The 23250-nt window shown below is 36.5% G+C and overlaps 1 pseudogene; it reads left to right on the top strand.

Annotated features, from left to right (window-relative positions):
* The first annotated feature begins 22830 nt into the window (after nt 1-22830).
* Nucleotides 22831-23250, top strand: part of LOC118606914 — a 28855-nt pseudogene continuing 28435 nt past the window's right edge.

Below are 23250 nucleotides of genomic sequence, written 5' to 3'. Positions count from 1 at the left end.
GTAAATGGATCAACAATCCAATAACTGGGTACAGACAGCAAATAAGAAGCAGCCAAGAATAGAAAAGATGTATATATTTCAAACTCTAAAGTTAAGGTAGGAGAAAAACTAGAAACAAATTTGTCATGAGAATGCAAAAACATTTGTATACCAGATGTCTGACTGATCACCACTGTGAAGAGATGAGTCTTCACAGGGGTATGGGGGTTGGGATGGAAAATAGTACAGTGTTCGGTTGTTTCTTTTTTTCTTCAACAGGCTCTTGCTTTTTCTTTCCTCAGGTAAGATATATACCAGAAGCCACTGGCTGAAGAATAACTCTGGATTTCTAATACATTCGAGTTAAAAGTATTGATTGATATCTGTGATACTGAAGCTTCAGATTCCTTTTTCAATATCCTCTGTTCCATGTAATACCTCAAAATTAATAATGTTTGAGGATAATCAGTATTACTTTTCAGACCCAAAGGATTTCTGTTGTTTATATTAGCTTAAAGATTCAGGATTATCTTTGTCCTTTTCAAAAATTAACTTAGTTTTACTAGAAGATGGTTGTATACATTCAGGGTTGATACTGAGAAAAACCTAGATCTCTTCTGGTACTGGCGAAACATCTTCAGCACAACCTCTGCATCCAGTCCCATTACTCTGTTAAGCACATTTTAATGAAATAAAGACTATATGCTGGAAGAAAGCTCGTCAGTCCTCCTAGGGGAAAACAAGTTTCCTTAAGGTCCTCAAGGGGCAGAGAAAGATGTCATCTGTGCACCACTATTTCTCCACTTCTGCCTACTAAAGAGAGTTAAATGGCTTTTGTTTTTGTGGATATTGTGAGACCTGTGATGATGTTGAATTTGTTAAGACTGATTTTCTCTTAATAAAAGAATGAAATAATTTAAGCCCATTTATAATCCCTAATCTCAACTAGCTGTTTTTACAGCATGTTTTACATAACTATAAATTTATTAGAGAAAGGCAAAAACTGTGAATGGACTTGTATTTTATCACCCTTTTAAGGTTTTTCCCTAAATTGGTTTAGAACGTGTCATGGATTCAGCTCTGTGGAGGCTTTGGCTACCAGTGCGGCCAGAGATAGTGTGGTTAGAAGTACACTCAATCGATCGTTAAAAGGACTATAAATCCTTTTAATTAACTAGTTTTCATCTCAGATTCCTGTTAAATGGAGCTGATAAGGCAAAAACGAGCAGGGCAGAAGTTTCAGGGGGCAGCAATAATTGCCCTACGGCCAGAAAGCTTCTCCTCAAAGCTGTCTTCTGAAAGCACACTGTGGATGACAAATGGCCTTCCGGTCAATCGCCTCCCAAAGGAAAGTCCACATATTTAGGTTCCCAATTCCAGACATTCTTTCTTCAACGTCTTCTGCAGTTGATTCTGGTACCAAACCAAAAAAGATTGTGGGTTCGAACTACTAGGAAGTAATTAGGCGTTGATGGACTGTACCGTCTGCTGGCATTATGGAGGGTGGGGGCCTTGTAGCTGAGATCTTCGATCCAAAATTCAGTATGTCAGACCACCCACAAGATCGGTCCTCTGACAGCCCTCAGGAAAATGCCTACTGCATGAGACCATGAGCCAAGGAGCAAACTAAGCTAAGTATGGTTTCCTTTAACAGAAAATCTCTCTCCAAACACATGCACACGCATGCACGCGCGCACACACACACACACACACGTGAAGACGCACACCCCATATGGATATACAGTTTATAATTTCAATATCTTGTCTTTAATCACCTCCCAAATACGACCAAGCTAATACAATGCAACCTATTTATGACATTGGTTTCAGAAAACAGGCTGCATACTAAGTATCATGGAGAGACTCACCATGCTAAGAGAAAGATGCCAGGATGAGTAAGAAAACATTTTCTGTTCTCAAGAAGCTTAGAATTTAGCAGGCACCAACAAAGATAATATTTCTCATACATAAATAAAGAAAATATGTGCATGATCCAAAGTGGAATTAAAATAATTACTTTAGGGGAAGTACAAAAGTATAATAAGTCTCAAAGTGGGTAGAATATGTCCATTTGGCTTTGTCATCCTTATGAATATGGCATACAGAATTTGACCTTGAGGCATAGGAGGGCACTTAAAATGCAATCCTATTAATATATTTGTTTTCTACTTGTATTAATAGACATTAAAAATATTTTTATTCATGAAATATTTTTATTAATAGACATTATTACTATAATGATACTTCTCATGTATTGAATGTACCGATGTATGTTAGGCATTTTATTTTTTATAAGGTGTTCAAAATTTTTGAATGAATGAATAAAGTGCTGGACATGGAATGCCAACCAAGGAACTGGCAGATTCCAAAACCCTTGCTCTTGTCATCAGAACATGCTATATTTCTAAATCAGGAGAAATGTAACTGCACACTGGGATTATCTAGGGAGCCAGAAAAAGTACTGATGCCTAGGTACTAAAATTCTGATTTAAGTAGTCTGAGATAAAGCCTGGACATTAGAATTTTTTAAAGCTGCTCAGGTGATTTTAATGTGCAATTAAGGTGGAGAGTCATTGCTCTGAATATACTCTTTTTGAGATAAAACAGACACTTGTTTTCCAGATAAGAGCTTTAACAATTTAAACAAGAAATAACATTTTAACCCAGTATTTTAGGATGGATTTAGACCATCTGCATATAATTAAACACCTTTAAACAATAAGGCTTTGTAAATGCAAGATGCAGGCGGTGCTGTTAGAAGATCCTTTAATGTTGAAAAGGCCATACCTCACCCAAAAAGTGGAGACATATTCAGGTGAACAGAACCAGCACTAACTAACTATACTTACTTTTTATGGCTTCTTGCATGAAAATGTATGTCATAATCAGGCGTAAGGAAGGCTTTCTGTTATTTGTTTTAAGAATTTTCCAAATGTTGTAAGTAATGTATTTATCAGATTTGAAAAGTTTCAGCTAAATTCTAGGATCCCTCTATTCATACCTGAGTCTGATCTAGACGTTCCCTGCAGACCTGTTCACAGTTATTCCCTTTTATCCACTACAGCACGTTTGGATCAAATGTGTAGTAACTTCATACTAGTAAATTTATTGTCCAGCCCACAAAAAAGCCACATTAAAGGAGAGAAAATTGAGATCTGTAATGTGGTCACTGTTAACTCAGCCAAAACTAACTCTTTGATATCTTTATGTTCTTAACATCTGCATTTTGCTCAGTCTTTAGTATAGTAAGAGAGGTAATAGAGGAGACAGATGAGAAAAAATGGAGGAAAAACAGCCCTCCAAAAACACTATAATAAATTATTATAATGTATCTTCATTAATCATGCTCGGCTATGGTTTCAATTATTTATTTTTCAGTGAAGGTTTCAGGGTGAGTGAGTGAGACTCTTTCAAGCTGCTTTATGATTCTTTAAAAATCTGGAACGGAAAAAAATTCTCAGACCTTGGTACTGAGACCCTAATCGAAGCCTCATTCCTACTGAAGCCAATAAAAGGAAGCGGCATAGAGGTACCACATCTTGGAACTTACAACCTCCTTTTAATTGGTACAGAGAGAGGGTCAGGTCATTGTCTCCCCTCAACATACTAACTTAGCTCCATGTTTTTCTCACATTTTAGAAATAACATTTATTCCAAGGAATACATATGGCTTAGAGAAACTCTTCCATAGAATTCTACTCAGCAGTAGGGATATTATCTTTTTGGACCGTCTGTACCAGAGTCCACATACAGTAAAATGAAGCTGCTTATTCGAGGATCCGTGCAAATTATCTCTTCAGTTTTCATGGTTTTGTACCAGACTTCCACTTCTAGTCACAACATGACTTGAATAGTTTGAAAATGAGCCCTCTCTCTCATGCCAGCTGAGGGTGGCCTTTTCTGGAAGCCCACAAAAGAAGGAATGTCTGAGATCCTGAAAGTTTCTCTCTGGAGTTTTAAGACAGTCCACACTTCCTCAAAGATCGTGCCAAATTCACCAAACTTTTCATAAGTCTGACCCAAATTGTAGACTGTGCACAGGACTAATCACCAAGCCAAAGTCATCTGGTTCAAACGTATAATTTCATTTGTAAAACTGGCTATCTCTGGCAAAGGGAACACTAGAGCAGGGCGCTGGCATACAGCATATGAGACCAGCAGCTGGGGACAGGCACAGGCTCCGCAGGACAGGAGCCTGAACTAGACCTGGAGCTCCAGAATGGCTAAAGGGAGGGAAGTCAAGCAGTAGCTGGCGAAACTAATACGTATTTTCACAAAATTGTCTATTTTCATCTAGATGGAGAAAGGTGAATGGACAAATAATAACTAATGCTTTTAGCACCCCAAATGCTTCACTTTTGTAAATCTGAGTACTGTTTCAAGTGGCTGAGACTTAAAAAAGGAAAAAGATATAGCCATGAGTCTGAAAACATGGCCTTGAAAACGAGGAGGGGTGTGTGTGTCCCTGTTCGATCTTTGGGTAGGGGTAACACGCAAAAGGGACATAGTTGTTTAGGACAGATGATAGGTCCAAAAGTTAAAACAGGGAGACCCTGGAATTCAATTTGATCATATCACATCTGGTGACCACATGTTCTCCTTATGCTTCGGGATACAGAAGCAACAACTGTATCTCTACTTAATGAATATATTCAATATTTCTAAAATTCATTTCCTCATGATGATGTCCACAAAAGGAAAAAAAAAAAACCCACCTGTACCTTGAATCTCGCTGTTACTCAGGTCAACTTCTTTTCTTTCTTCTCTTTCTACTCATCATCATCATCTTAGCCATTGGTTCAATGAAGAGGAGGATGTTAAGTCAGGAAGCTGAAAGAGTCCGGGACAAGATTTTAAAAATAAAGAACCGTCAGCCACGAAGGCAGAAAATCAGATATCAGTGGAAAATATCATCACGAGAAATGGTCAGACTCAATATGCAAAAATATCCTTAAAACTTGGTATATAAATCATATATAAATCAAATTAAGAAATCAATAAGCAGATGTGAAAAAAATAAGAATGACAATAGTCCCGATCAATGATGTGAAGAACAATAAAAGCATTTATTCAACAAATTCTATAGTCCTTATCCTTGAGGCATCATAAATTAGTCATATAGTTGGGATAAAAGTAATAATTTCACCAATAATAGATAGCCAGCAACACGAGCAAAAAAAAAAAAAATGTTGAACACAACAAACTATGAAAGATATTAAAAACAAGTGCTGTGACAGTTGGGAGAAAGAGATTTATTATTGAAGGAGATTCATTATTATTTATGGTCAGGGGAATTTAATGGAGGTTGTAGATTCAGACTTCACCATAAAGGATGAGTGAGATTAGATAAGACAGAAAGGGGAAAGGTCATCTGACCTCAGGATAATGATTTGAGCAGTAAAAGGGCAGTGCATATCCACACGAAGCTTTTAAAGAATATCAAGTAAACCGCTCTGGCTAAAAAGTAAAAGGTGTGTGTAGAGATACTGAGTGCAGTTGGGAAAAATATATAGAGAAACAGGCTGTGAGGAGCCAGAGTGAGGAAGGCCAAGAAATAGCACGAACAACCATTTAGATGTACAAAGTAAAGGGATGTGGAGGCAATTGTGAGTAGTTTTTATTCTGTATCATATGATATGTGTTGAAGAGTCAGAGGTCATGAGACTGTAGAAGCAAGTAAAATGTAAAATGTGGTAAGAAGTTCAAACTGTACTGTAAGCGATGAAGAACGAGAGAGGCATTTTAAGGGAGTAACATGATATGATAAGCAATTTAGAAAGATAACTCTACCAAGCAGTTTAAAGTGTCTTAATTAGAAGTATATAAATTGACCAAAGTTAAATTTCCTTCCCATACACTTGAATGTCACCCCAATAAATTTAATAATCATAAAAAGTACATAAATTGATGGAGGCCAGTGATCATATGATTGGAATGGTTCAAGTAAGAAATAATGAGGGATAAAACTAAGGCAGTCACATGGGGAGGGAAATAAGAGAATGGATTCAATCAGTATTTAGGAAATGATTGAAACAATAGAATTTTGTGACTGATTAAATGTGGCTAGAAGACGAAAAAGCAAGAAGAGATAATGACTTAAGGATTCCCATCCTGGATGACTGGGTAGATGATGGAGAGGAAGGACAGCCTCAGGAAATGGGGTGAGGAACAGAAAAGAGAATTCAATTTGGGACATGTTATGTTTCAGGTATCTGTGATCCGACCAAGAGAAGAAGACTATTAGGCAGTTGTAATGTGGTCTGGAGTCCAGGAGAGAGATTTGGACAGGCTCTATGAGTCATCGGCATACAAATGATCACTGAAGTTAGGAAATAAATAACGTCCTCCATGGAAAGAACAAAGAATGAGATGAGAAACTCAATGAAGACTTAGTTGGGTTAAGGGAACATAGGATTTAAAGCCCTACAGTCAGAAAGGAACTGGAAGAATATTTTAAATTAAAAAAAAAAAAAGGAAAGGAAACAAAGCAAGGAGAGAACAGGAAGAGAGTATCATGAAAACAACTGAGAAATTCTGTAGGAGGGGTTGGGGTTGGGGGTGGATAGAGTGTCAAACACTGGCAAAAATTCAAACATAATGATGTCCAAGTATGCGAGAAGTGTTCAAAATCTGACGTTCTCTGGAGGCCTTAGAGCATTTTCAGTGTTGTGGCAGAGGCAGTACCTATTCTTCAGTGAATGTGCAAGCAGACTGAAAATGAAACAGTGGCAACATTGATTCTTTGTCTATTCTCTTAAGAATGCTATTTGAGAAGAAATAGGAAGCAATTTGTGGAAGAGAATAAAGGATAAAAAGAAAATTATTTTTAAAAATAATCAATTTATTGGCTAGGGTCACAAAGTCAACAGAGAGGCAGCAGGAGTAAGGAGTAGTACTAGACAGTGAAAGGGAATCTTTAGAATCATCTGATAATTTTACGTACAAATTTTGAGAGTTAAAAGAAGAATTAAGGAGATTCTTACCTAATGAGCCGTCTTTCTTTAAAAATTAGGGAGCCAAGTTATTTCCTGAGAGTGAGGGTGGTACAAATAAGAGGAAGGTTTGTGAATATAGATCTAATGTTGGAAATGGGATAATAAGTTAAGCCAGTGGTCCCCAACCTTTTTGGCACCAGGGACAGGTGCTCCTGTGAGAACTTCATGCCTGATGATCTGAGGTAGAGCTGAGGCGGTGAAGCTAGTGCTTGGGAGTGGCTGCAAATCCAGATGAAGCTTTGCTAGCTGGCCCGCTGCTTACCTCCTGCTGTATGGTCCAGTTCCTAACAGGCTATGGACCAGTACTGGTCTGCAGCCCAGGGGTTGGGGATCCCTGACTTAGGTGTAAATAAAAGGATTTTTAAGTACTATAGAGTTCCTAAATGATCTTCAATAATTTAAATTACATTTGTTACTTCCAAACACTTGGCAGTCTAGGTGTAGTTAAGAAAGCAGATGTTTTGATCGACCCAGATTTGATGATTGACAGATAAGGTAGAATAAAAAGACAAAGAAATTCAGATTACTGGCAAGAAAGTAGAGATGAGATATACTGTAGTGTCTGAATAGTCTCAGCTATGGGATCCCTAGGAGAGAGACAGAACTAAGAGAAACAGACATAGAGCTAAGCTAAGGTATAAGACCTCTAATGATTCCTACACTTTAAGTCAGAAAATGCCACATTGCCCCAACAATGCTACTTCTAGCAATTTATCTGTCAAATATTCTCATGCATATGCAAAGTATATTCACTGCAGCATTGTTTTGTATTAGCAAAAAACTGGAAACAAATGCTTTCTATTAGTATGGATCTGGTAAATAAATTAGAATGCAATGACATAATGGAATACTAAGCAGTAATTAAATGAAACAAGGCAGGTCTACATGGACTACTACTCGAAAACTCTAAGATGCGTTAAGTGAAAAAGCAAAATGCAACAAAAGGTGTGTATTAAATGCCATCATTTATATCAAATTAAAGCGATGTGTATGTATGCACACATACATATACTCACATATGTGCATAATATCTCTGGAAAGATAAAGTTTGGTTATGGTAATTGCTTCTGAAGATGGTGCTATATGTCTGTAGTGGTGAGAAAGAAAGATCTACTTTCACCTTATCCTGTATAGTTTATGTTTTCAATTTTTTTTTTTACATATACATGTAATTAAACGGACAAAAAATTTCTTAAATTAATTTTCCGTCATTATATACTATCTCCATTAGTGGTAAGGGCTAGTGGGGGCAATACACTTAAATACATTTGTGCTTGTGTTACTCAGAGTCCTTCTAGACTAGTTGAATTTTAGTCACATTAGATAAAATGAGTTTGTTTAATATATACAATATTTTTTATGACCAGCAGATGTTCAGGGCTATTTCTGATAACGATGGCATGTGGAAAAGACATTCAAGTTGAACTGCCCTACTAAGCTTACACACCTTTACCTTCTTCAGAGCTTAGGAAATAAAATGAGTTTGTAAATGTTCAGGAATAATTCTACTGAAACAAATATAATAAATTTTCTTGCTCATTAGATTTCTTATGACTTAAAAACTTTTTATCTAAACATCTTTGGGGGTATATTTAGCTATAACAGAAATGACCTCATAAGTAGTGAAAATCGTTAGTACTTTACGTACAGCAAGCTAGAGACAGTCTTCAGCTGCTATGTGTATAGACAGCACCTATGTTTCAGGTTTATTTCTGAAGAGACATATGCAAGATTCTGTAACCCCCATACCTTGCTAAATGAGTCTGTACAGAATCCAGTCATATTATCTGGTAAGATATCCCAAAAGTTCTATGCAAAGCTGTGTGTTATAGGATGTTGGGATGGAGACAACCCAATGCACTTGGGGAAATCCTGAAAGAAGTACAATATACCACGTAAGCAGCTTTTGTGATGCCCAAGTCTGGTATGTATTCCCCATTCAAAACTAACAGCGGTTACTGCCAAAGCCCACATTGTTTTTGGTGCTGATTTATAGTGTGGTTGGTTTGGGGGTTCAAGAAGGAGAAAGAGAAAACTAGAGAGCAAGAGAGAGGCTAAATTTTTATACCAAATATCAATCTCAAGTGTTCTCTGTCTTACTGAAAACCATATTTTGAACCATTTCAGCAGGATCTACAGTGAGTCTCACCATTAGCATACCTGTGCTTGGGCAGTAAGCTGAGGTGACCCATGGGTTCAAGAAGAAACATGGACAACACTATTTCTCCTGCTTACAATAAGTACTTCTGTGCCTTTATAACCTTCTACTGACTTTGATGTTATTTCCTCCCTTTTATACCTGAAGAGCTATATATTTCTTCTAAGTTTGGTTCAAATGTCTTTTCTTCCTGCTTTTTCAGATGTCATTCTTTTGTTACTACAACTCTATGTTCACACGCATCTATTAGAGTACTTCTCACAGAATTCTATAATGATTAGTTTATGTCTATATGTATAATGATGAATATCTGCTTCATCATTGGACTATGAAGTCCAGGAGGGCTGGGGCCTTGTCTTTTCATTTTTGAATCCCCAACAAATGACAGTGACTTGCAAGGCTTCAGTCTCCCTCAGCTTCAGTTTCCTTATATGAAAAACAGAAAGAATAATTTCAGTCTTAGAAGGGTTGTTTTAAGGATTAAAAATAATACATGTGCAGTATTAAGGAAAGAAGAAAACTAAGAGGGGCTCAGGACCAAAAAAACATTGACCATACTTTACCCTGGGCAGTCATATTTTGTCAGGCAGCTTTAGGAGTAGACACAGAACATCCTCAGAAAGAAGAATGAACCAGACCAGTAGTGAGAAGCAGGAATGAGAAATGGAGTGAGGCCATGCATGGGTCTCCCGACAGCTTTCCAAATCTAAGTTCCAGTCCACCTGCATTCTTTAGCATCAAAGCACACTGTCTTAAAGCATAGTAGGGTCAGAAAGAAACATTTGTATTATTTGCTAAGTAATGAATAGCTTCCAAAGAGGAGAAGAGAAACACAAGTAGCAAACTGGGAGGAGCTTATATTGATGTTTATTTGGTACCTTTTGAATGACTGGGATGATTTGTTTTGAGACACTCAAGGTTTACTTGAAACATATCCACAAACATAAAACATGCTGTTCCCATCCATAGTCTAGCCTGTGCATTATGACTTCTAGTACTTGGTATGTAAACATATCCTGACTTGCCGACCAGACTATAGGCTCCTAGGGGTAACATTTTACCTTCTAACTTTCTTTTGCCCATACAGCCTAGTCTACTTTTGAACATGTCACTGATACCCAGTAACTTCATCAACGTTCGTTAAATGAATTAATCCAATTTTAATTAAGCCCTGATATATAAATGAAATTCTCAAACAAGGTAACAAGGGGAACCTAGAGGCCAGAGAATCAAAAACAGATATTCATTATGCTTCTCAATCTGCATACTCCCTCCAAGTGATGCAATACCTGCCGAAAGTGTTACCGCTATGTAGGTGCTAATGATGTTCACACCTTCATCTCTAACCTTGGCATTTAGCTTATGCTCCAGACTCTATTCCATCTCTGGCAGTAGCTAGACATATTGGCCTATAGTCATCCCTGCCTCAATATCATCGACATTGACCTTTAAATATCTCCAAATATCATGTTCTCTTCTAAAATTGTCCCTTTTCCTGCATTCATTATCTCAGAATATGGGTGCCACCGCTTGCCATCCAGTCTAGCTGGACAACTGTGGGTCATTTTTATGTCATTAATTTTCTTCCCTACAAGCACTTAGGACAGCAAAATGGTGTGTATAAAAGGACATAGGATTAAGAAGTCTGACAGGCCTGATTTTGATTCTAGTTCTGTGACCTTAAAAACATTACTGTTCTGTGATCCATTATCTTTGTAAAGTGGAACTCTTAATGCCTATCTTAGGAGGATGTTTAAAAATCAGATATAATTTATACAGAATTTCAGACTCCAACCCTCATTTAGTGCCCTGGACAGGCCCTTATTGTGTTACAGAGTACACATGGTTGGTTTATTCATAAGTCTTCAGAAGACTCTAAGCAAATTGAGAAGGAGACTCTGATCCTTCTGATGCTTTGAATTGAATGAATAGTAGCACAGTATTCTCTTAAAGCTTCGAAGCTACATGTCAAAAAAAAAAGAATAAAAGACACCAGAAACAGAGTAAATAAGAATCTGTCTTATTAGGCATCATCTATAGTGTTCAGACAGACAGGCAGGCAGGCTGACAGATAGATGATTGATAGATAGATAGACAGACAGACAGTACTTATTTTTCAAAAGCATTTGCAAAAAGGTAAGGAACATTATAAAAAGGGAGTAATATGCTACACTTTTCAGAGTGGAATAAGACTATATAATATCTCGATAGACAATCTAAATCAGACAGAAATCCCTTAGATAATCAAAAACACAGTTAATATGGAATGTTTGGTCTGGCTAGCTGGGGGGACAGGATGGTGGTAGAAGGCACAGCCAAAAATCGCATTTCTGTGACTCACTTTTCCTACAAAAATGGTGGCTTCTGAGAAAAACAATTTAGAAGAAAATACGTACAGTAAAATTTGTAGTGTCACACTAAAAATAATATTCGCTTAGAGGGGGAAGCCTTTAATTACTTTCACTTAGAAAACAGAACTTTGAAATCATTACAAATTTACCTAAAGATCTCAGGAGGTACATGTGAGTTCATTTGTTCTTTTATTGGTTAATTCATTTCCCATTCACCAAATATTTATCAAGCACCACCATAAGCCAAGGCTGTGATAAGTATTGTGGGGAACAAAGCAATCACAGTTTCTATAATCAGAGAGATTACAATTTTAACAGGAAAGACAATTAAACAAGCAAAAACAATAACATGTGATATATCCTCTATTCAATATTTCTCTAGAATGCTATGGAAACAGATAGGAAGAATACTTTGCAAATGGAAACACTCTCTTCAAGGTACAGAAGGAGTAGAAAGATTATCAGTAGGGGAGACAGCGTATGCAAAACTTGAAGGTGACAAAAACTTAAAGATGAAACACCTAGAAATTAGATTATGCAATACTGAAATGTTTATCCAGTTATTTGCTAGAACCCATCATTATTTGGGTTGTTTCCAGTTTGAGGCCACTGTAAATAAAGTGGCTGTGAACATTCATGTACAAGTCTTTTTATGGGCATAAGTTTTTATTTCTCTTAAGTAAATACCTAAGAAAAGATCTGTGAGGTCATATGATTAAGTATGTTCTCAAAAGTGGTCATGCCATTTTATACCTCACCACGAAGGTATGAGGGTTCCTCTTTCTTTCATAACATCTCTGCCAACATTTTATATTACCAATCCTTTTAATTTTAGTAATTCTATAGGTCTGAAGTGGTATTTCACCTTAATTTAATTGGTATTTTCCTGATGACCAGTAAGTAATGTTGAATATTTTCTTATGTGATTATTGGCCATTTGTATTTTGTCCTTTAAAAAATGCGTTTACTTCATTTGCCACTTAAAAAAATTGGGTTAATCATTTTATTATTGAGTTGTAAGAGTTCTTTATGTATTGTTGATTCAAAAGCTTTGTCAGTTGTATGTGTTATAAATATTTTCTTGTAATATGTTGCTTGCCATTTCATTTTCTTGAGTTTCTCCTTTGAAAAGCACATGTTTAACTTTTTGAGGAAGCCCAATTTATCAATATTTTCTTTTATGGTTACTTCTTTTTCTTTTTTCCTGTTTGCTTCTATAAGATTTATAGTATTAATCTTTGTATTTAGGTATATATTACATTGTGAATTAAATTTGTGTATGGAATGAGGTAAGAATTGAAGTTCATTATTTTGGATATGGAGATTAGATTCTCAGCACCATTTATTGAAAAGACTATCATTTTCTTATTGGATTATCTTACAGAAAATTGTTTCTATTTACTTTATGTATCTATGTATTACTTTTTTTTTTGATTAAATACTAGACGTTTTGGATAATACATTTTAGAGAATTAGGATTGTGCTGTGTTCCTTGCTATATACACACACACACACATATATATATATATATGATATGTATATACACACACACGTATATATAGTGCGCACAGACACACACACACACACACACACACACACATTCAGCAACAAGTTCGGTTACTAGTTACTCTGGAATTTGTGTAGGCTTGATTTTATGCTTTATTAGTGAGGGACTCTGGAAAGACCAAGGTGTTTTACCGCCCCTGTAACTTGGTGGGATTCAACCTTCAAGGACTGTTGCTCTTTGGATCTTGTTAGAGCTTGGTATTAAGGTTTCTTCGGACAATTTTATTGTAGGTCTTACTCTAGGGCATGATCTTTACTCTTAAGACATGGCCTTTATGGTGACTCAGTTGGATGCCAGGGATATTACAGGACCTTCAGGAAAATCTCTCTACTCTGGCGAAGCTGGCAGTGTCCTCAGGTATTGCTTAATTTCCGGTTTCTTTGTTCAGCTCCTAAACCAACTGCAGCTGCTAGCCAGGAGACCTCTAAATGCTTAGTAACCCAGAACTTTAATCTCTGCTGCCTCAGCTCAGTGGAAATACTGTACTCAGTTTAGACTCTACGTCTTTAAACTGTAGCCAGAAAACTGTTTTCAGGCAGAGAACTGGGCAGTCATGAGGCTCGCTTCATGAGTTTTCTTCCTCAAGGATTACAGTCTTAAACCGGCTATTGTCCATTCCCTGAAAAACAGGTTCTTGTTATGTTTTTTCCAGTTTTAGAAAGCTGATGGCAAGAAGTCTAGCTTGGTATCATTTACTCCGTGACGGCTGGAAGCCGAAACTCCCTCTGTTTAGGTATTCAAGCAGAGAAGTAAAGTATTCTGTTTGTACTTTAGAAGGGTCACTCTGGCTGCAACAGCAAGCGAATTGGTGGGGAACAAGATTAGGGGAAGAGACACAATATACTCTGCAGCGGCAGTAATTCTGAGAAAAGGGTTATTTATTTAATAAACACATATTTCATGCTCACTATATTCCAGACATGATTTTCACTTTAGTATTAACTCAATTATCAAAAATCCTGTGATATAAGTGCTATTATTAGCTCCGTTTTATAGGTTAGAAACCTGAGGGACACAAAAGCTAAGTAATTTGACCGATGTAGGACATAGAGCTGAAGTTGAATCCAGGTCGCCTGACTCCAGAGTCCATGGTGTTCGATACCAACCATGCAATGCTGTAGTGAAGGAGCCTGGACTACAGTAGGGGAAATGAGCGACCTTCGCGTTGTGGCCCTGAAGAGGATGCGCTTCCCTTTCCAGACCCTACTGTCAGCAAACATTCTGTGTTTCTAGTGTGAGTCGAATAATATCAGGCATCTTGGGGGATAAAGAAAAGAATTCAAAGCAGAAAAGATTACCCATGTACAATCTAGGTAAAGAATCTCAAAAAGACATAAAATCATGAAATAAGTGATTGCCAAACGAATATACCACAGGGTAACTCCCGAAGTGCTACGTAGATGCTAAGGGAAATGAGAATTACAAGGAAAGGAAATTGTATAAATTATAAGATTAAAGTCTATTTTTATATGGGTTACATTTGAAAAGAGGATGTTGGCCACAGTCCTGAGAGCAATGAACAGGAAGTCTCAGATAAGAACATGCCCTATAACCTATGAAATGTCAGTTGCCTCTGAATCAACTTTCCCAGCTATAAAATGGGACTAAAGTTATAACACTCAAAAGCATACATCACTGAATTAATTTTTATTTTAAAAAAAGGTCCATGAAATTCTCTGTAAAAAGTGCTTTGGTGCAGTTGCTGAGGGAAAGAACTTAAATTAGAGAAGGAAAAATGAACCTAGAAAATGAAAAATGATGAAAATTTGCTATTCTTGGAGCAATAAATGAAACAAAGCAGCTGAGGCTAAAATTGGAATCCTTAGAAAGGTCGTGAGCTCAGAACATCTGGGTCTAGGTCAATATATCACGTGTACCAAGTTAAGGGTGTCTTTTGAATTTTGATGATAAACAACCATTAAGATTGAAACATGCCATAAAAATCACGTTTTTAAAACATACTGTTTACATTCATCTGTGGAAAATTGTGTCCTGCTGATAACCCAAACATATGACTTAAACCATCTGCCTTTACTGCTGATGTGAAAGTGAATGACAAAGTTCAGCTGATAGCAGTGAATTAGTTTTCTGGGAACTTGCTGCTCTATTATTAGTGTTTTAACAAGGGGTGACTGAGATAATTGTGCTACAGGTATATTCTCAAAAGGAGTTAAACAGCCATCTTTCCTGGTGAAGGTGGGATTACCTGGAAGGGCACTAGGATGATAATAACACAGGCTAGTATGAAAAGAGAACAAAGTCACCACATTTATAAACTGCTGACTATATCAAGGTATACATTCAATTCAGAGAGCTTCACATAAGAGACAGTATGATAGATATACCACAAATTTTGATGGGAGATTAAGCCAGATTCAAATTCTGTTTATCTAATCTTGACCAAGCCATGTGAATTCTCTTAACCTTAGTTTCTTCGGCCATTAAAAAAAGCTTAAATGACTGTAATGAGTTAAATGGTGGCCCACACATATCCACCTCCTAACTTCTGGAACCTATGAATGTGATCTTATTTGGAAAAGGATATTTGCAGATGTAATTAAGTTAAGGATCTTGAGGTATGATCAATCAGGATTTTCTGGGTGGGTCATAAATCTAATGACAAGTGTTCTCATAAGAGACACATGGAGGAGAGGCACACAGGTAGATAAGGTCATGTGAAGACAAAGGTAGAGACTGTAATTTTTCAGTCACAAGCCAAGGAATGTCTGAGACACTGGGAGTTGAAAGAAGCAAGGAAAGATGGCTCCCTAGAGCCATCAGAGGGAGCGTGGCCCTGCAGATACCTTAATTTCCAACTTCCGGCCTCCAGAACTATGAGAGAACAGGGCGTTTTAAGCTATCCACTTTACAATAATTTGTTACAAGAGGAAAGAAATACAAGGACCTTACAGAATCCTTATAGGAAACAGAGATAGCCCAGTGCATAGCCTTAGTAAATGTTTAAGAAAGGTTACCTACTATGGTAATAATACATGACACTTCAAACACGAAGCAATGTTCCTGAAGTTACTAAGCTTCCCAACATATTTTTGCTCCCATGAAAGGTCACATTTGTGAGGGTACATCTTGAAATGCTGGAGGTATATATGGCCACAAGATACCTCATGGAACCAAACATCAAGTGTCTTCCACTCCAATGTGAAATTGTGTAAGACTGGGTGTTCAGGTTAATTTTAAGAATGTTCTAAATAAACCAAGGAATCTTAAAGTCTAAGGATATCAAGAAACTAATATTCTTGGCAGCCGGTAGGAAATTCAGCTGGTAGGAAAAGGCCTACCTTTATGAAGACAAGATTTTAAAAGCTCATTTCAGGGAAGCTGAGCCTCCAGGACCTGAATAGAAATAGACGCAACTCACATAAGATAAGGAAACACCTATTGACTATTCAGGGAAAATCAAGGAGGAAGGAATTAAAAGGTAGAAGAGGCTCCAAGCTCCAAAATCTAACCCCTCTTCCATAACCATCTTTAAAAAAATTTTATTAAGTTTACTGGGGTAATATTGGTTAATTATTATACAGGTTTCAAATTTACAATTTATATCTATCTTTAAGAAAGCAACAAACATCACAAAGTATGACTTGAGATAAATGATTTCCTTTTTCCCTTTCTCCCTCTCTCCCTTCCTTCCTTCTTTTGTCTATTGCTCTTTTGGTAAAAAAAAAAAAAAAAAAAAAAAAAAATGCAGTGACTGGTCTTCAAATCCTGAGTAACATGAAACCCAGAGTGTGATAGTGAGAACGCAAATGGGGTGTTGTCACTCAGCCTTTGCTTAGACCCAGCTACCACCTGGAAGTCAAACAGGGTAGAAGGAAGGAATTGTGCAAAGAATTGTCAAAGAAGAGGCTGCAGCCTTGATGCTCCTTTTCTCTTTGCAAAACTCCACTTGCCAAACACACTGTTCAATAACTGAAAACATTTTATCCATGAATTTCAAGAATTCTGGAATGGAAATATTTTTCTGGGACAGAAAATTACCTTCTGAGATGAAAATATTTTTCAGATTCAAAAATCTAGTCACAGAATGTATTTTTTAGGGCAACATATATGTCTCGAAGGATGGTTTTTATTAACTAAGGCTACCCCAACTGAAGCATGGTTACAGCTGGTTACAGTCGGTTGCAGTAAAACTAACTGATACACTTTATAGATGTCTAAATAAAGGATTGAATTATCAGTAAAGTTACACACTATATATAATATGCCGTCTTCAAAAATATTTTTCGATCTAGGGAAATTGATTATATGAAATACACATCATACTATTAGAGAAAAATTACATGCTAAAGTGTCTGCATCTGTTGTAAATAAAATAAAAATTCAGATGATGTAGAGTTAACACAGACTAAAATAATTAGAAAAAGCTTCCTGGCAGAGCAGCGGATTTGAATTAAACATTAACAAAGAATCAAAGGCTATCAGCGATTTAAGTTAAACATCAGAAAGGCAAGTCAACTAAACCCCCAGAATGCTAAAGATGAGAGTGGAAGGGAAGAGATATTAACATTTTCTTACCTCACTGAGGGCCAAAATTAGGTGAGAATTCAAATGTCTGAATGTGGAAATTAAATTCAGCATCACTTATCAATTGGGGGAAATGGAAAATGAATAAATGAAGGCCGTTGGAAGTATCTAGGGAGATAGATAAGATATGAATAGGGGCATATTCTCTGATGCACTCAGGCTCATATACAAAGGGCTAAACTGAAGTGGTATACTAAGAAACTGGGAATCATTTTAAAATTAAAACGCAGTCTCCTTAGGTTGAAATTTTTGCCCGAGTGGGTAGATTGGTTAGTCTGAACCCTTTGGAGACTTTCAAGCATTCCAAAATGCCTCCAATGGGTTTAGAATGCCAAGAATGCGCACAAATTTGGTATTTAAAATTCTAGACTTGCATTTGCTAATCCAATTAAGCCTAGGTTTGCCAGACACAGGGGCCAATCTCCACTTCAAATCATGTAGCAGAAACAGAAAGACTCAAAGAATTTGTGTGAAGAAAAACCCATTTTAAGGCCATGATATCCATTTCTAAAATGACTGCAAATATTTGAAGTTACTAACATTTTGTTGAAATCAATTATTGCTATTACCTTTAAAATCCCCCCAAAATAGGTATGAAATTTTTAGTGTTAGAAATGCATTTTATTTTGAAAATTATTTTATGTTTAAAGTCATGTCTTTATTCATACATTCTCATTCTTTTTAGAAGCACCTACCTTATCTATTCCATTTACTAAAATCATCCGATTTTTTGTTCAAGTCCATTTCTAGTATTTTTTGTTTCTGATGAAATCTTTAACTTTCTCAATGGATGGTGTGTACATTTTGCCATCTGAACAAGATGGTAAACTCCTTGGAAGGAGAGGCCATATCATTTATTTCTTTTATATTCTCTTGATGCCTTATACTATCATGGCAGACCTTGATGAACATGTGTTGATTTGATTTCCATGAATTCAACTCCTGTCTAATGCCTTTATATTAGCAAATGTTACTTTGCACTATTAGAGAATATGCTCTATTGTAGTTTGCATATGGAAATCGATCTCTTTAAAAAGAAACAAAATGCAAAGTTGGAGAGATAGGTTTATATCTTAAAATGCTGAAGTCTTTAACTTCCTGTTAATTACAGCATATAGAACACATATTTATTGCTGCAGTGTCCAGAAATCAATCCAAAGAAATTTCTAAAAAGTATCCATTCCACTAAAAAAAAAAAAAAAACGAGTGGAAACTTACAGAGATTTAAACATAATTTTGGAAGACGGAAAATGGATGATTGAGTGGTCTCTAACTTAACAAAGAAGATAAAGTTAAAACTTAAATGCCAACAGAAAGCAATGACAACTAAGTGTAGGAAAAGTTCATGCTGCAAACCCCAGAAAGGGTCAAATTAAGAGGAACGAGAGATGAAAATAGGGATAATGAGAAGGCCCTAAAACAGGTAGATAAGTTGAGAGTGTGAAGGAAGGAGCGGTCCCCCCTCACTTCATGCTAAACACCAGAAATTAACAAAGGATTAGGAATCAAAGTATCAGACTTCTCCATGAGAACATAAATGTTAGATGACAATGGAGCAATGCTTTTTGAACCAAGTGAAAAAAAAATCTGTAACCCAGAATTCAACACCAAATTATCAATGAAATATAAAGATAAATAAATATATTTTCAGGTATATAAGGTCAAAAAATGTAACTGTTATGACATCTTTCTTAGGCAATCACTAGAGTATATAAAACAACACCCTAAAAATTGGGGAGGGGGCAAAAAGGAAAAGAAGGAATCTAAAAAGTAGAGGCTGTTGTATAAAAGAAAGGCAAAAGGCACTTTTTTCCTGGGATTAGAGTATGGAGAATTGCCAGAATGGTGAGGAAGTCCAAGAGTGACAATAGGCAATAATTTTAGAGAACGACCTTTCCAGATTGGGACAAAAGGACAAAGGGGTCTAGAAGGGATGGTTTGTTTTGTTTTTTTTCCCAATGAAACAAACAAACAGACAAACTGACAGGTTACCTGTTACATTTGGCCATATAGAAAAGAAGGTAAGATTAATTTTAAAGTGCGTTTGGAGAATTGGGGAAGCATTAATAACATAAATACATAGACAAGTACAAAAACAACAGAAATTATTACAAAAAAAAAAAGAAAAGAAAGAAAAAGAAAAGTTGCATAAGCAAGAAAAATAATCATAGTATACAACATGGTCAACATGCATGGCTGTAATAATATAAACACTGAATAACGACTCATTCAAAAACTGGGAAAACTATATAGGAAAGAAAGTGGAGGGGAAATGAGACACATACATGGTTGGTAGGAGAAGGATGTGTCATTCTATTCTTCAGTAGAAAATAAACCGATAAAATCTAAAACTGAAAAACAATCCAGAAATGGCAGTCTAAACATATTATTTAGGAATACATAAAAATAGATTACAAAGTTGAATGAAAATGGTTACCACTAGAAAGCAGGAGTCAGAGGCAAGAAAGGGAGAGGAAAGAAGCATGATTTCTTTTATACGCTTAGAGCAACATTTGACTTTTAAACTGTGTATATGGGTTACTTTAAACAATAAAAATTGTTATTTTTTTATTTTACAAACAGTAAAATCAAAGCAAAAAAAAAAAAAAAGCGAGACAAAATTAAGAAACAAACACATAAAATTTTGAAATCTCCAAATGTGAACATACTGTGATTTGAATCCAATGATCCACAGGTTAACTGGGTTTGTTTCAAAGGAAGATGGTTTTACTGATTTTATGAAGAATTTCCATATTCCTGGCATTTCCAGAGAAGGGACAGCTAGATAATCAAAGTTTCATTTTAGCATGTTATTTACAAATTCTCCAGTCCAGTGGTTATCTTACACAGATTCAAACCACAGTCTGTAGAATGACTGTCACCATCCAAAAAAGCCACGCCCCACCTTCCCCGACCTCATCTCCTAACTCTTCCCTTGCTCACTGTACTCTAGCTCGCGCGTCCTCCTTGTTTCTTGACCATGCCAAGCATGTTCTGCTTCAGGGCCTTTGCATTTGCTCTTCCCTCTGCTTGGAATTATCTTCCATCAGATATCTCTGTGGCTCTCTGATAATTTTTTCCAGATCTCTAATCAAATGTCACCCTACGACAAAGGAATTCGATGGCCACTGTATGTAAAGTAAAACGCCCCCCCCTCCCCGTACACACATACATACATATTTCCTTTTAATTTGGCCTAAATAACTTTTTTCATAGCCCTTTTTGGCTTGGTAGAAATTCATGGAGGGTCAGAATTGAAGAGAAACAGAGACAGAGGCAGAGAAGGAAGTGGGGAGAGATAGGGAGACAGGGGTTGCGGGGGGAGAGAGAAGGGATTCTAAAAAAGCAAAGGAAATGAAGTTGAAGTGGTAAACCTGTACATGAAATATTTAAGGGACTGAGTAGACCGATTTGACTGAGGCTGGGATTAGGTGATGAGATAAATTGGAGGACAGTTTGTGTTCATATTATGAAGAACCTTTATCTCCTACATAATGGGATGCTTTTGGAAGTTTTCGATCAGGATTTGATGTAATATTTTAGTGATATGAGCTGGTAATAATAAGCAGGACAGCTTAGGGAAGAAACAAGTTAGAAGCCCAGAAACCAGTTAGGAGGCAATTGCTAAGGTAGAGGTTATGTCAAATACAGCAGAAAGGACAAAAAGAATCAAAACTTCATGACTCACTATAAAAGAAAAGAAAAGAAAAGAAAAAGTAAAAAGGATTAATCAAAGAATTCTGAGGTTTAAAATTTGGTTATACTAAGAAAATAATAATGCCAAAGACTAGAATAAGTAAATCAAAAGATGGAGCCATTTTGATGAGAAAGTTAAAAGTATGTTTCTGGTGCCCAGTATATTTTGTGATGATGCTGAGGCTTTTAAGTGGACATTATTAGCTGACAAACACAAATACAAAAAAAAAAATCAGGGCTGTAAATACAGAGAGAGAAAGTCATCTGTTTAGAAATGATAATTACAATGAGAGAAGAAGACTTCTGAGAAAGACTGGAAAGAGAGCAGAGTATGTCAGACTGCATCCTGGGAAGTGGGGAGAGGAAGAAGAGTTAAGAAGGTAGAGAAGAAATTGTTGGATGCGCGAATGGAAAAATAGGCCAATATAACATTATGAAAGCTAGAAAAAAGGAGAATCTCTTCAAGAAAGTGGTGCTATGTGGTTTCAAATGTTGCACAAAAGTCAAAGGGGATGGATGATTCAAGGTGTCTTTGGGGAAATTGAGGTTTTAGATCTTGAAAAAAAAAACCCCTGAATTGTAGCAAACCCTCAAAATAGTCTAGGACTTAATTTTCCAAGTTTCTATTCTAACATATTACTCTTCAACTCTAAAAATTGGGGATTTTAATGTCTACTTAATAGAATTGTTACAAGAATTAAAAGTTACTATAATGTAAAGGCAAAACTGTGTTGAGATCAGATTTTGAACAAGTGGATACAGTCATTAGATAAATGTTTTCATTATCTACTGTTGTGTAATAGATCATCCAAAATTCAGTAGCCTAAAACAACCACAATTGTTTCATTATCATTATCTCTCAGGGCTTGATTGGGCTCAGTTGGGCAGGCTTTGCTCAGCGTATCCTGTGTGGTTGTAGTCAGACAATGGTTGGGGGCTGGAATCATCTCGCATGTCTGGCAGTTAACGCTGGCCTTTGGCTGAGACCTCAGAAAGGATGTTGGCCAGAACACCTATACATAGACTCTCCATGTGGCCTGGGTTTCCTCGCAGCATGGTGGCTGAGTTCCAGGAGAAAGCATCCCAAGAGAAACACAAACAAAAGCCATATCACCTTATATGATTCGGCCTTGTACATCATGTGATGTCATTTCTGCTATATCATATTTGTTAATAGCAAGTCATTAAGGCTAGCTCTTATTCATGGGAAGAGCCCTCATTTGATGGAAAGAGTAGCAAAGTATTTGTGGACATGTTTAAAACTACCATGGCAAATGACTTCCTCTTAAACCCACCTCTGCATGTTTAACGTGAATTCATTCCTCAGCTGAATTATTCATTCTACATTGACCTTGGGGAACTCTTGTGACTATCTAAATTTGCGAATATTAAACCAACGTATTCTGTATTAAACATTATTATATTAAAAATTACTGTATCACTGTATTGAAAAATGTTATAGTGAGAAGTCACTGAAGTTCTCTACCGTTCCCTCCCATAGGAGGTGGCGGTGAGATCATGAGAGGGGGAGGTGGCAGCATGCCCAAGGACCAAGGCGAGGACAGAAAAGCCGAAGCAGCAGCAGTGGGGCGAGGGGCTGAGTAGGCGGCTAGTATGATTGGAAGATTGGCTAAATGCAGGTGCAATAGAGCATGCTAGTAAATACTTTGACAACAGAGAACGGATTTACAAATATAGAAAGGGGACTATTTGAAGGAACATTCTTAGGTGAGTATTGGTGTTAAGTATTGGATTAGAATTGAAAGTATTTATGTGTTGCTGGAAACTCATGGTTTTAAACAAATACCTACATACACACACACACACATATGTGTATATATATAAACATGTATATATATAAACATGTATATATATGTATGTATACACACACATACATGCTTAGGTAGAGTTAAATGTATAAATGTATGTGTGTATATATGCATACACAGATATTTTTCC

This window comes from Rousettus aegyptiacus, unplaced genomic scaffold, assembly GCF_014176215.1.
Source record: "Rousettus aegyptiacus isolate mRouAeg1 unplaced genomic scaffold, mRouAeg1.p scaffold_m13_p_8, whole genome shotgun sequence".
NCBI classification, from domain to species: Eukaryota; Metazoa; Chordata; class Mammalia; order Chiroptera; family Pteropodidae; genus Rousettus; species Rousettus aegyptiacus.
Note: the sequence above shows the minus strand (reverse complement) of the source record. Positions and strands in the feature narration are given on the sequence as shown.